Below are 14,400 nucleotides of genomic sequence, written 5' to 3' on the forward strand. Positions count from 1 at the left end.
ATATTATATAATGTGATATATATATATATATATATATATATATATATATGTATATATAATGAGTTCAGGTACCCAAGGAGGCCAGAGGGGGTGTTTTCAAATGCCCTGGAGCTGGAGTTACAGATGGTTGTGATCCACCTACTGTGTTTTCTAGGAACTAAATACAGGGACTCTGCGAGTACTCCTAACTACTGAGCTATTTATTCAATCCTACAAATGACATGATCTGGAAAGACAAACAAAGAAAACTAACATTCATAGGGAAAGGAACAGGAACTCAGGAAAATGGCCAAAGCCATCTTGAGCAACAAGAGTAGAGCAGCAGGCACTGCACTGCCCAACCACAAATAAAACCCAAAAGTATCACTACTTATCAAAGCAAAAGATTGGCGTAAACCATACACGGGCCCATGGAATAGAATGGAGACTCTAAAAGCCTTTTGACAAATGTGGTTAGAACATGAGGTAGAGGAAAGGCAGACTTCATTCAGTATGTGGTACAGGGCAAACTAGGGCCCCTGTGCAGATGAACGAGGCCAAACTCCATTTCTCACCAGTCATAAAACTTATGTCAAAGTTGATCAAATGCTTAAGTATGAGAGGATACTACTAGAAGAAAATATAGGAGAAAACTGCAAATATTCAAACGGGCAAAGATTATTTGTTAAGGAAGGAAAGAAGGAACAGGACAAAAAAAAGAAAAGATAAGACAAGCCCAGGACTCTAGGATGAAATAAACTGAACGGCACATTTGCTGCAGCAAACAATGGCCACAACAAAGAGATGAAGAGACAGTCCTGGGCACAGGAAAATTGCAACATGGCAGCATTAAAATAGATGTAGAAGCTAGAGAGACAGCTCAGAGAGGTTAAGAGTACTGATTCCTCTGCCAGCAAACCTGGGCTGAGCTCCTAGTACCCTTCTGGAAACCTCCTGTAACTCTAGTTCCAGAGGATCCGATGGCCTCTTCTGACCTCTATGTGCGTGCGTGCGTGCGTGTGCGTGTGCGTATGCGTATGCGTGCGTGCGTGCGTGTGTGCTTGTGTGTGTGTGTGTGTGTGTGTGTGTGTGTGTGTGTGTGTGTGTGTCCTAACCGTGCATTGCAAACATGACTTTCAGACACACCTTTTCTAGCCTTTGCCCCATTCTCTCCCCTCTTTGCAGTGCTAAAGCGGCACCTTGCCAATCCACATTGATCATGGCAAGCACCCACACGAATTAGCTAAGAATTTCCCTTGCCGGTCACCCCATGGCATGATGGCTATGATCCTAAAGCTACTTGAGGAAAAGTAACCTGAAGAAAGACAAGCGGGCCTATCATGGACCTCCCGGAAGAGCTCCTCCACCTTGTCTCTCTTGTTTGGTATGTCTGAGCTCAAAACAAGGTATATGAAGGCTACTTTTCTTAATAATTTAGAAACCAGCCTTCAGAGAGCAAATAGTTTTTCACATTTACTTTCCATGTACTGAAAAGGCACCTCACTTTTCCAGTGGCTCAGACAAGTCCCAGATGGTGCACACAAAATGGCGCAAAGAGCCTCTGTCAGAAAGCTGTGGGAAAGAACTATGCCAACCCCACCCTTTACCTGAATTGCATTTGCTCTTCACAATGGCTGTTGCAGCCCATCAGCTACCCTTCTTGGATGACAATTTTTATTTTGGAATCCCTTCAGCATGGTCTATGACAGGATAACAGACCTGTCCTTAGTTACTGTGTCATTTGTACACTGATAAAACAGAAGGAAGTGGGTAGAGGAGGCTCAGAACAAGGTTTTGAACTTTCTCCCAGAGGCTGAAAACACCCTGGTTTGTAAGATGGAGTGTGGTTGACACCTACTGTGACAGGAGACTAGAAGACCACAGGGCAAATAACAGACACCATGTGGCATTTCTTCTCAGCGTCTATAGGGTTAACATAGTTGACTAAGTGTCCAGGAGTAAATATCAGCTTGTGAAATAGATTCAAACACTCCTGTCCCCTGATCACTCTTAAAATATGGCCTCCCTTTGTCTTTCTTTATGGTTAGATATTTAAATGTTTATAGTGAACTAGAAAAAAAGAGATTTAAAGACAACAAGAGAAAAATGGTATTATTTTCATTTACCCTCATATTGTCCAATTACTAAGAAAATTGAAGAGGACTTACCTGTAATCTACAAAATCATGAGCTCTGTACATTTTCATTTAGCTGAAACCAGTAAAAAAGATGAACTCTGAGCCCCATTCCCAGCCATCCTTCTCTTGAATTCAACAACTAGGCCTAACTCATAACCACATAATTTGCATGCGCACATGTGTACACACAGAGATATTATCATATTTCTTTCTGCCTGGCAAATCTTCATTCGCATCTTCTCAAATCCATATGGAAAGCTCCCTTATAGCTTCAGGGGTAAATCACTACACCAAACACCTAAATATCTAAAACCCTGAGTAAGAGCTACCAGGCCAGAGATATTTTCAAAGGTCACTAACACCAAAAGTTTCCCAAAACTCTTTTCTTTCCAACACTAACACAGAGATGATGATAAGTGCAAAAGGAAAGACAGTGTTCTCCAAAGAATCCAGTTGCAACCACCCTAACCACAGCTGGGCTGTTTTGATGTGATTCTGCTAAACTCTCCGTTAGACAGTTCATAGTATAGAATCTTCCCCCTGGGGTGAACCTCACTCTGTCTGGGGTCAGTTTGCAGGACTCAGAGACAACTTTGTACTCTACAGTCCTGGCATTGAGGTTCAGGTGTTTGCTTAATGGCCTGACATCTGCAAAAGGGCATGGGTCCCTGGTCTCACTGCATGTTGTCACTGCAGATGGTATTTCTGATGTAAGGATAATGTCTTCTGCTGAAATACTGATGAGCCCAGAAGTAGCAGGGCCAGATGGGCCATCAACACCTTCTGCAAGCATTTGTCTTAATGAAAATCTGTACATAAATTTTTATATTTTTTTTACTCATTTTTACTATTCACCTCATTTTGACTTTTCTACACACACACACACACACACACACACACACACACATGCATGAGGAAGATGAGGCCCCTGTGTCTACAGCTTCATTTCTGGGACATGCCTTTGGTAAAATCACCAGCATACCATCAAAATAATCCCAGACAAATGCTCTTGACAGCTGGGGTCTATAGGTTTTCACAGCACGTTTCTTCCCCTGCAGCTGACAAGAAAAATAAACATCTTCCAAAGAAAATGAAGGTCAATGCCAAACTGTCTCATTGATTCCCAGTAAAAATTCCCTTTTTAAATATTAATTGTGATAATGTTTGACTTTAACAGAAAGACAAAAAGGAAAAGTTTGAGCAGGGAGTGATGGACATTAGGGACATTATGAACTCAACAACGTGAGGTAACTGAAGGATATGGGGTGCCACTAATCTTCATTTGACTGCCAACCAACCATGGGAATTTCAAAGGATTGGAACAACCTCTTTATTTGGGTCAAAGATTTTCTCTTTAAAACTTTAAACTGTTCTGTTCAGTGACCATTGGAATTCAGCTCCCAAAATACTATGTGCTACTTTTGTGTTTTATTTATGTTGAGGACTGGAGTTCAGGTCCGCAACATCCATATCAGGAGGCCTGCAAAGAGATGCAACTCCAGCTCAAAGAGATGCAACGCCCTCTTCTGGCCTCCAGAGGCACTACGACACAGGTACACATTAAGTTCACATACATAGATACACATAAATAAAAACAACTACAATCTAAAAGGAATTAATAGTTTTCATTATACCATAGGACCAATAGTAGTTACAGAAAAATTAGTGACAGCACTGAGAAAAGTTGATTCTGAGTGTTGTGGTAAGAAAGGTGGTGGGTACCAGGGAAGAGGCCAAAATCCTAGATGGGACAAAGACAACAAGAGTTCCTGCTTGTCCAGCAGAGAAATACTATAAGGGCTGCTGGCATCAGAATTCTTGAAATCAGGAGAAAAGAGTCAATGGCAAAAGATTTTGGAAAACCATACGTGAACTCATCTGTAATAATGAGAAATGAAACCATCTTACATGTGGCCACGTAACTATCAAAAGCATTGGCTTCTGTGTATTTCCTATTTCTCATATTTATTTTAGCCCTTCCTCTTGTACACCACTTAAAAGGCAGAAGGTAGAGGCTGACTGCTCAGAGCCAGTTCCCTCAGTGGAGAACTGTGATTTTATTAATAGGAAAAGGGGCACCTGTGAATGGATTGTAGCGCCTGTCCTTCAGATGTTTCTCTGTCATCAGTGCTTTAGGATAAGTGTGAGGAATCTGGCTTAAAACTCAATGTAGCATCATACAGAAATGACACTCAGAAATGTCAGCATAGCATTTAAGGACAAATTAAACCACAGAGAGACCACTAGCATCCTGTCCATCAAAGTAAGGAACAGGTCATCTGGACCAGCCATAACTTCTTCTTCCAAAAGGCATATTGGAATGAGCCATATCTCAGTTAATTTCAACACATTTTTACAGGAATAAGAGCTAAAAGTAGCTCATACCGTCTGCAAATTTAATCTTCCTCTTATAACTAATATCCACTGTGACAAAGGCCAATCATAGAGCGTCCATGTTCCAGGCTCATAGTGTTATCTCCCAGTCAATACTGCAGACTCAACTGGCTTGGTAAGGACAGTGTTCTAGAAGGAATCCAAACCTGGCAAGCCAGTAACCTGGTTCTAACACTGCCCCTGCACCAAGTGCCCATGTTGTATTTTTAAACCCCCGTGACAATCTGGACCATGTGATCTCTGAGGGACCCATGATTCTGAAATTAAATTTATAAAGAAACTAGAAAATGGAGAAGCAGAAGACAGCGGGGCAATTGCTTCTTCCTGGACCAGTGTCTAAGGAAATAACAGCTATAGTACTTGTGGATGCTAGTGCATGGCCAGAGCATGGTAGGTTATCCACGGAAGCAGTTATAGGTAGTGAAAAGCAAGAAGAGCTTCCCCTCATTCCATTCTTTCAACTATGAATCATCTCAAAGATTGGGCTTGTTGAGAAACTCCATTCTCAGTCCCAATTTATATAAAAAATGAAAACTTCTTAACCTTACAAGCTATATATTTTAAAGAACATGACATTTTAACATAAGATTAGGGAATTTAACTTTGTTAAATTGATACAATTATAGACAATGCCCATATCAGCTTTAATCAGAGAATCGAACCCTTTTCCAGTGAATGGTGGCAAATGCAGAGTCACAGTGACACAAGACACCTAGAAAAGGCGGTGGTGAAGTACTCAGCCTCTGACAAGACACTCACAGCATCCTCTCGAAGGGTCACAGGACATCATTGCACCAGAAGAGGTGGGGGAAATTGTAAGAACCAGAAAGTTGGAAAAGGGCTATAAATGCCACCTTCTGGCCAACTCAGAGCTATTCCAGATACAAATCCACAGCAGCTGAGGGTGCTACTCTGTTTTGCACAATAATGGGCCCATCTGAGGTCAGGCACTGACAGAGGAGGAGCGCCCAGGGCCCTACCTTTCATTCATGAACTATTTGCTAGTAATGAGTTCGAGGAGGGAACAGTCATAGCCTTGAATGGTATACTCACTGGGGATCCCACTAGGCACCAGTGGATGCTTCCTATCCTAAGGTCACACAGGATGGTCCTGGAGAAACTTAATGTGTCATGAAACAAAACCAAAAGTCATAAACCTGGGGAAACAGCTGGTTGTGGAGGGAGGAAACTTAAAAAAAAAAAAAAACACACGAGAGAAAACTAGAATGCATTGTGTACCTGTATGAACTGTCAAAGCATAAATTAAATCTGTTCTCTTCCAGAAAAGTGGTGGGAAGATGCTCTAACTGAAGAGGACAAACCCTAACATAAAATGGGTGTGCGTAGTTGAACCTCAAAGATTAGATTTAAAAAAAAAAAAAGGAATGTTTCTTAAAGGTTCCACTGAACAAAATCTCACAGAGCGTTTTCTCCTACAAAGATTCTCAACACTCCATAGAATAATACAGGAGGCAGATTTGGCAATGTCGGCAGCATACAGTATTTTTCTTGTAATCCCAGCTCCTATGAAGTCACTGAAATCATGACAAACTCCAGCCCGGCTGGAAAGGTCTTTGGAGAACTCTCAGAGGTGAGGCCCAGCCTAACAAGAAGAGGCTTTGTGTCTGTCACGACTGTGAAACCAAGTGAAGCTTCTACCTCCTTGAAGAATGAAAACTGTCATGCTCTGGTGGCTTTCAAGTGTCCATCATTTACTGTATAGAAATATATCCTCTTCTTCACTTACTTTTGTGACCACAGTACCAAGAGAGAATGTAGCTGCACAGGCCATTGTCAGGGAATATGGAATTGTTTGCAGGGGTGGAGGGGTACTGAGCTGTTCAAAGGCCTTCCTGCATCTTTATAAGCAGGTCCACTGCGAATATCATCTGCTAGCTAATCTATGCTTGTTGGCCAATGGCCAGTGCCAACAAATCCAATCCTTGTCACGTCTCCTTCGCGTGGTTTTTAGTGGTACCGTCTGCTCCCTGATTTTCTTTTGTAGTCCTTCTTACTCCCTTTCCATCCCTTCCTGCCTTCCTAAAACTAGACTTGTCTAGCTCTGTTTCAAAGTCCAGACTAAGCAATAAGAATATTCCTTTCTTCTGGTTAGTAAACCAATCTCTGAAAGTGTTATTATTTAATGTTGGTTACTGTCACATTTATGTTTATAATTCCTTTCTGTATTGAGTTGGAAAATCTCACTGTTTAGACTCAGAGTCTTAGAAACTTTGAGGTTAGCAACTCTTTTAAAGACCAGGGTGTGAGCCTAAATAAGTAGACAAGATTCTCACCCCTGACACAAATCTGCAATGATAGATAAACAAAAACCCATGCTCTTTTGGAAGAATACAGTACACAGCACAGAACTGGGTAATTAAGTACAAAGAACCCAGAGGACTAGAGAGGTGGTTGGTAGATAGAGTGCTTGCCTAGCATACATGAAGCCGAGCATCACATAAGGCAAGCATGACGCTACACACTTGCAATCCCAGCACTCTGAAGGTGGAGGCAGAAGGTTCAAACCTCAAGGTCATTTCTGATTACAGAGCAAGTTGGCGGATTTAGGACATTTAGGAAGCTAGGTTAGCTCTCATTGTCACAGAAGAAATTCTAAGTATTATGATTTTTTTTTAGGTTATTATTTTCAAGTGTGCTGCGGAAACAGGAAAGAACTGAGCAGAGACCATGAGTCTGTCTGTTTATCAAACTGTATTGATCTCAGAAATCACATCAGATCTTATTCATATGCAAGTTTTGCTTCAAGCTCCAAGTGGAGCCTGTGATACTGAATTTCTCAATAGTTCCTGGGGACTCTGGAACTGCTGGTCCAGGGATTGCTCTTCAAGGGAAGAAGGGTCACTAGGAATCATTCCACAGCCATTGACTCAGAAAATGCCCTCTGAGAAAACTTCACAGGGAAGGGAAAAGTGGAGCCTCTCCTTCCCAAAGCCACAGAAGCTCTCAGGCTTGCAGAGTAAGGAGGCTTTGTCTCGAGTTTGAAGTTCTAAAGCTGCCGTCTTGTCCCCACCTCAACTTTTCTGATCATCTGAGAGGAAGAAACAGCACAGGGTTCCTTGAAGACTTCCTGTATCTGTGAGCAGATCTTCCTGCTATGGGAGGGGAGGAAGTACTAAAAAAGAGATTTGGGGAAATGGCTCAGGTGGCAACTCACCTAGTGTTCAAGCATCCGTGTACAAAGGACAGGGACATTAGCAGATGCTTGTAAACCAAACACTGTGTGGGAGGGACCAGAGGATCGCTACAGCTGATGGCCAGTTAGTCTGGCTGGCTCCAGATTCAATGAAAGACCCCATCCCAAAAGTTAATACGGAGAGCAACTGAAGATGATATGCAATGTTGATTGTTAGCTTCCACATACATGTGTTCATACATGTACACATAAATGCACATGCTCATATATACAAAGACACATAGAAAAGGAAAATTCAAAACGAATTACATAGATTTATCATAGGATCATAATCTTTATAGAGCTCTTAGGCAGTGGGCATTTTTAAGCACAGTTCCCAATAAGGTGTTTCCTTAGATTCTAAGGCTTAGAGACAAAACTGGGCCATCAAGTATAAATCATCTTCATCCAGAGGAGAAAGATGAAATTCACTAGTACCATGCAAGGAAATTCAAAGGGGCCTTTCTCCTCAGCCCTATCCAGCCTGCCTGTTATGGTTGCTCATATGGAATCCTTACTGTGTTCGATAATCCAAGCATCATCAATGATCAAAGACACATTATTTAGTCTTGAACCCAAACCAAGGCAGGATACTCATGGAAAACTGGTGCTCCCTTGTATAGGCAGATGATATTTATTTGGTTTCCAGTGGTCCCAGAAATTCAGTTTAAAACTCAAGCAAGCCAAAATATGTCCCCTGCTCCCTCTGCTCGGATTTATAGTCAAATGCTTAGAGTTTCCCCCAAGGCCATGGCATTCCGTCATCTTGGCAACAGCCCTGTAGCGATTCCAATTGAAATAAAGAAAACCCCACTGTTCTAGGGACCACCGCCTGCAGGACTGACTCAAGAACTCCACTCCTTAGTCTGACCCTGAAAACTAAGACAAGCATCTTCAAGACTGCTGAGGTTTCGTCAAATTCCTCCTGTGCAGGGACCATGATGCTCTGGCTTAGGAGCTAAAACCCAGTGGCACAGCTGAAGCCTACATCAGACTTTATGGAAGTAAAACATCGGGACGGCTTTCGTAATCTTCCTGATCTGGCTAGCAGTTTCTCTAAGTCTACCAAGGCTTCCGGAATGAGTTTGGCCATCCTTCTCTAGTTAGTCTAAAAGGTCACAGCTCGAGACCCCTCTGAGCAGAGACCTCGGAGACTCGATTCTCCATCATCACCCTAGTGTGAAAGACGATGGTTGTTCAGCAGGGTGCACAATGTGAGACATGACTGGCAAGTTTTCTCCATAAACAGAACAAATCTCTTCCCTCACAGAGCCGCCTTTATTTGACTAAGACATTTGTAAGTCTCTGAGTCTCCTTGAATCTATTAGAACCCTTCCCTGAGTGAGGAAACAGACATTGTAAATGAACCATGACTCAGAAACCCCCTTGTACCAGAAAATATCCTACACATTCCAAGGGCACTTTCCTGACATAGCTCTTCTATTGGATTCATTTATTTTTTGTTTAATGCTTTAACCAGTTTCTATAGATTATTACAGTCAAACAAGTGATTTCTTTCAGGATTACTTTTGTGAGGTTTCCCCCCTCCTCCTGACTTTGGAAGAGTTTCAGATTCACTAAAAGGAAAAGCTACAAAATGATGGGAACACCCAGGGCCATACATTCAGCCTAAAGCAGGAAGAAAACCCAGCCCCAGATGCCCAATGCTAAACAGAGGAAAAGGAAAAATAATTAAAGCCCAATTTTCACCTGCAGGCTTTGCATGGGCCCCAGACAACCAGTAAGAATCAATGGCAATCTACAAGCTTGAAGAATAAAACTGGTGCTCTGGGAACCTGTGGCACCTTCAGCTTGCGCCACAGTACAGAAATGACGTCGGTGATACCAGAATTGTGGACCACAGAGAGAGGAGCAGTGTGCGTTTCTGTCCTTTGTCTGCTAGAAAACAAAGCTGTGGTTTAAACCCCACTCGCACATGATCCACATGATCTGTGTTTGTTGTGTGGCTGTTCTGCAAAAAAATCTCTCTGAATATGGTCAGATTTGTTCCTATGAGCCAAGAGTCCTAACAAGATTGTGAACTTCAATTCTGTTCCTAAAAGCAGTAAGAAAATGTACCTAATCAAGAAACTGAACGTTGGCTGTGAGACTTTATGTCCGTGTCTCATCATCATCTTTTTCAGCATCTTCCATTCATTTCCCCTTTCAATCTAAGATGTTCTTACACAACAGAGGGACATAAAATAAGCATTCAAGTACAATATGAACTCACAATAAATTAGTTTTTAAATATTGTATTCCCTATTAAAAACTAAAGCAAAATCACACACTAATAGGATATGCTTGCTTATTTTTATGCAATCTTAGTTAAATATTGAATTGATGAAACATCTTCAACATTTTTCAAAGCTGGTCAACATTTTGATTTTATTATTGTCAATGCCAAAAATGCCACTTTGCATAAATATGTAGTATAAAATGGCAGAAGTATGTTTAGGCCCATTTCAGAAATTATTAGAAGTTCTGTTATAATCCCAAGGCCAAATTCAGGGAATTATTCTTTTATTAGACTCAACTCAGCAACTGAACCAGCAGTTGTTAAAAATCAATCCAATCAAAAGCAGCATTAATCTGAAACTTACATGCCAAGAAATGACAGTAAAAAAAGAAAAGCATTAAATGTCTTTGTTTTCTATAATTAAATCATTAAGCTTCCTTGAGAGTAGAGATCCAGTCGCTCAGAGCACCTCTCCTCCGAATCCCAACGGAGCTGCTCCAGGCGGCATGGCCAGGCGTGAGGGGCATGCGCAGTGAATGCAAAGGGAGCTCGCGTGCTGTGTGTTCCAAACCAAGGCTGCTGCCAAGTTGAGAGCTGTAACTAGGTGAGAACTGCCAACAACACAACATACTCACTATGCATTCTATTTCAAATGAGGCTGGTCACTGCACACTCAAACCCCTCTTTCAGTTGGCAAAATTCTCACAACCCTGCATTGAGGTTCCTGACTCCTTGTGCTTTCAGGGCCCAGTTTGAAGCTGGGCCTTGGAGCAGCCTATGCGGGAAGTCTTGACCATGCTTACTTCACAACTGAGTCAGATGAGACTTAGAAAAGGCACAGCAACTTGGGGAAACACTAAGAGACAGAGCATATTTTGCATTGCTTTTGAATATGAGAGAGTTATTTGATGATGGTGATGGTGGTGGTGGTGGCGGTGGTGATGATGATGGTAAACAACTGGTCAGTGTGGTCGCTCAGCAGGTAACAGAGGCTGCTGCCAAGCCTTGTGGTCTCAGTCTGATCCCCAGGTAGAAGGAGAGAATCAACTGACTCAAGATGCCCTCTGGCCACTTCATGTCCTGTGGCATGCTTACACTCAATATTTATACACGTACACATGAAATGCATGCATGCATGCATGAATGAATGAATGAATGAACGAATGAATGAATAAAGAGTAAATAAATACATTTAAAAGAAAAATCTGAACAATAGAAACGGAGAAATAAGCAGAATGGAACCAAATAAAGTCACGTGTTGAGAGATAATATTCTAAACTATGAGAAAGTACCAGCAGCCTGGGGGGGGGGGGAGTAGTGGTGGCAAGAGAGAGAGAGAGAGAGAGAGAGAGAGAGAGAGAGAGAGAGAGAGAAAGCAGCTTTCCAAAACAGATAACACAGAAAGGAAGGCACATCTAGGAACATAAAAAAGATAAAATGCCTAAAATGTTGAAAATTACTCCCCCAAAAGCACGTGCATAATGTTTTGCATTGGTAGGTTTTATATTTTAACAACAATTAATAATGCAGTCAAAGTTTGAAAGAATTGTTTAAATTGTTAATAAAATGGTAGTAGAATTCCACCCAAACAGTTTTGCTAATACAAAAGTGAAATGTTTAAGCTGCTTGTGCCATCTTTTACAACACAGATTGTTCTAAAACCCCTGTGGGTGAAACTTCTACTATAGGAATTTCACTTTTTTTTTTTTTAACAGCAAGCCATCATCATTTTCCTGTGATTTTTCCAAGTGTGCAAACCCTGGGAAACATAGCTAGATAGAAAAGTAAAAGCCAGACATAGCCTGGGCTAAAACTTGTTATTATGTCTTCAAGATGTCAGACATTCAAACACAGAGAAGGAAACTCTAGCACTTGACCATCTATCTCACTGGGGGACGGGGAAATGGCTTCACTGTGTGAGGAGCAGAGGCCCGGAGCTTCCAAACATGGTGGCAAATTAGCATTTGCCCTCCATCCTTCTCAGCCCACTCATGCTGAAAAGCGCTTCGTGCCTTTGGAAATCCATCTGATTTGAAGTCGATGAATGCTTTTCTGCACTAATAGCATGAAGCCTGTGAGAGCCTGTTTACAGCAGTCACAAGTTTGGTAATTAATGGAGTTTAAGGGCTAGGAATGAAATTACAGTTAATAGGAGATTAATTGAGCTGTGAACATAGACGACCGCGCTGCTGTCTCAAGATCACCTCTCGGGAAACGTGAAGCTGCAAAATTCTGGTGTCATTGGCTGTTCACTTAGTTACAGAATATAAGGAAGAAAATGATGACTGCTTGTGAGGTGTCAGATGCTGGGCCTCCATAAATTAGAACTGCGGGACCACCCCACGAGGTTAATCAACCTACAGATTACAGAGGAGACTCCGAGAACCAAAGAGCCATACTTTTCTACATAGCTACATTTCTTTGATAGTTTATGCACACCGCACAAACACACACATGGATCACACACATGGATGGATGGATGGATGGACGGACAGATGGTCGGACAGAAGATGTACCAAACCATGACTAAACTCCTTTACAAGGAGGTGTACATTTCTTCTCAGGCTTCACTTTCCTCATGTGTCACAGAAATAGAGATTTATATACTATTACTATTATTTATATACTTTTAAGAGATTAAAAATAAAGGCATAATGAAAACTGAAGTGTAAATGCAAATATGGTCATTTGTAATCACAAAGATCAACTCCGTTTTTCTTACCCAATTCTGATCATTTCAGTTGTGTGTGTTTGAGGTAAAAGGTCTTTCTTTCTGTTACCTGAGTCTGGGTAGCTAATAGTGTCAGACATTACCTGTATAGTGGTACACAAATTGAGTCTTGGTTTAAAATAAAAAGAAACCTCATTAGCCATTTAAAAGAAACTGTTCCAATTACCGGCACATAACAGTAGAGAGAAATTCTGTATATTTGGAATTAGACAACTTTGCAGCAACCAAAGTGAATTTAACACGGTTAAACTCATTGGGCTCTCAATGCAAATGTGAGGATATGTCTAACTACAAGTTACTCATAGCAATGTTCTAAACAGAGAGCATCCCACCACTGGCAGCTTATACATCTGTTTTACAGTTAAAGCACATTTTCAAATACGTACGTTCAAAAGCTAGCTAAATTCATATCCAAAGACAGAAATTAATGAAATTGACATGCTGAGTTAAATTGTTAAGGGCTGAAATCCAACACTCAGTAGCTATGCCTCTGCACATGTTCAGGGTCATTAAAGTAGAGCCGGTACCCTTTATGTGAAGAGGAGGTTGTAAACCAGACATGGTGGTACAGGGCTGTAATCCCAGCCCTGAAGAGGAATAGGCAGGATTATGAGTTTGATGCAATCCTGGGCAATACAGCGAGACTTCATAAGCAAGAAGAGGAGAATGAGGAAGAGGGGGAAACTAAAGCACAGACAACATGAATTTGAACTCCCATTGACACAGTAATATGTCCATCATCTGCAAGCCAAGGAAAGGGTCCTTGAAGAAACTAGATGGCCCCTTGATCTTGGACGTCTAATCTCAATTTATAACAAAATTAATTTCTTTATTAATATTTTACCTTATTTTTAACTGTGTTTGTGTGTGTGCGTGTGTGTATGAGTGTCTGCCTGTGTGTCCAGAAGGAGGTGTCTGATTCCCCAGAAATGAAGTTACAGATAGTTGTGGGTTGCCTGACATGGATGCTGTGCGTTGGGCTTAGAACTTCTGCAAGAATAGTACATGTTCTTAACTACTAGGACATCTCTCTAGACCCACAAAATAAATTTTTATTGCTTCATCCATGCAGCCTGTGGTATTTTCTGATAGTAACCCTAACAACCTAATTTACAAGGAGAAGAATAATTTGATAAAGTGATAGCCACTGTGTTGCCCTTTGTATATCTGTAATATATTTTTGTAGCATTTTTTACAAGTAAACATCTTCAGGCTTGCATAAAAATTTTCAGATGCACAAACTAAAAGTTGGAGAGACTTTTGTGTTGTGAGGCACTGGAATCAAAGGCAGAAGCCCTGTGTCTACCCACTCCCCTGCCACCACCTGATGACCCTGTACCAGAAACCTTACAAGATGGAGAGAAAAATGAAGGTATAAAGATGAGAGTCCCTGTTCTCAAGGCACTCAGAGTCTAGACTCTAGAGAAAGAGGCCAGCATGAGGGGGCATGAGGGGGCTGTAACAGTAAGCCATACCTTTGGTATTGGGCAAAATTCACAGGAATAGCAGGAAGGGGTAATTAATTTCAGATATCTCTAAAGGTACCATCAGTAGACTGAGATCACTGAGAACTCTGACCACCCCGTCTCCAGCCAAAAAGAACTTGAGTGCCAACAAACAGCCAGAATAAGAATTCCAAATGTTTACTCAGATCATAATGCATAAACTTTTATGTTTTGTTTAGAGAGATGGTCTCCATGTGTAGCTCAGGCTGTCCTGGAACTCAC

The 14,400-nt window shown here is 41.4% G+C and overlaps 1 protein-coding gene and 1 non-coding gene across 5 annotated transcripts in view; both read right to left on the minus strand.

The window, feature by feature from the left end:
* Mecom (MDS1 and EVI1 complex locus) overlaps positions 1 to 14,400 on the minus strand; it is a 558,464-nt gene that overhangs the window by 314,513 nt on the left and 229,551 nt on the right. The window lies entirely within an intron of this gene.
* On the minus strand, positions 1,027 to 14,387 carry Gm10258. The gene has a single exon (XR_880726.1). It is a non-coding gene; the product is annotated as a predicted gene 10258 (transcript).

The sequence above is a fragment of the Mus musculus genome, chromosome 3, assembly GCF_000001635.26.
Source record: "Mus musculus strain C57BL/6J chromosome 3, GRCm38.p6 C57BL/6J".
Taxonomy (NCBI): Eukaryota; Metazoa; Chordata; class Mammalia; order Rodentia; family Muridae; genus Mus; species Mus musculus.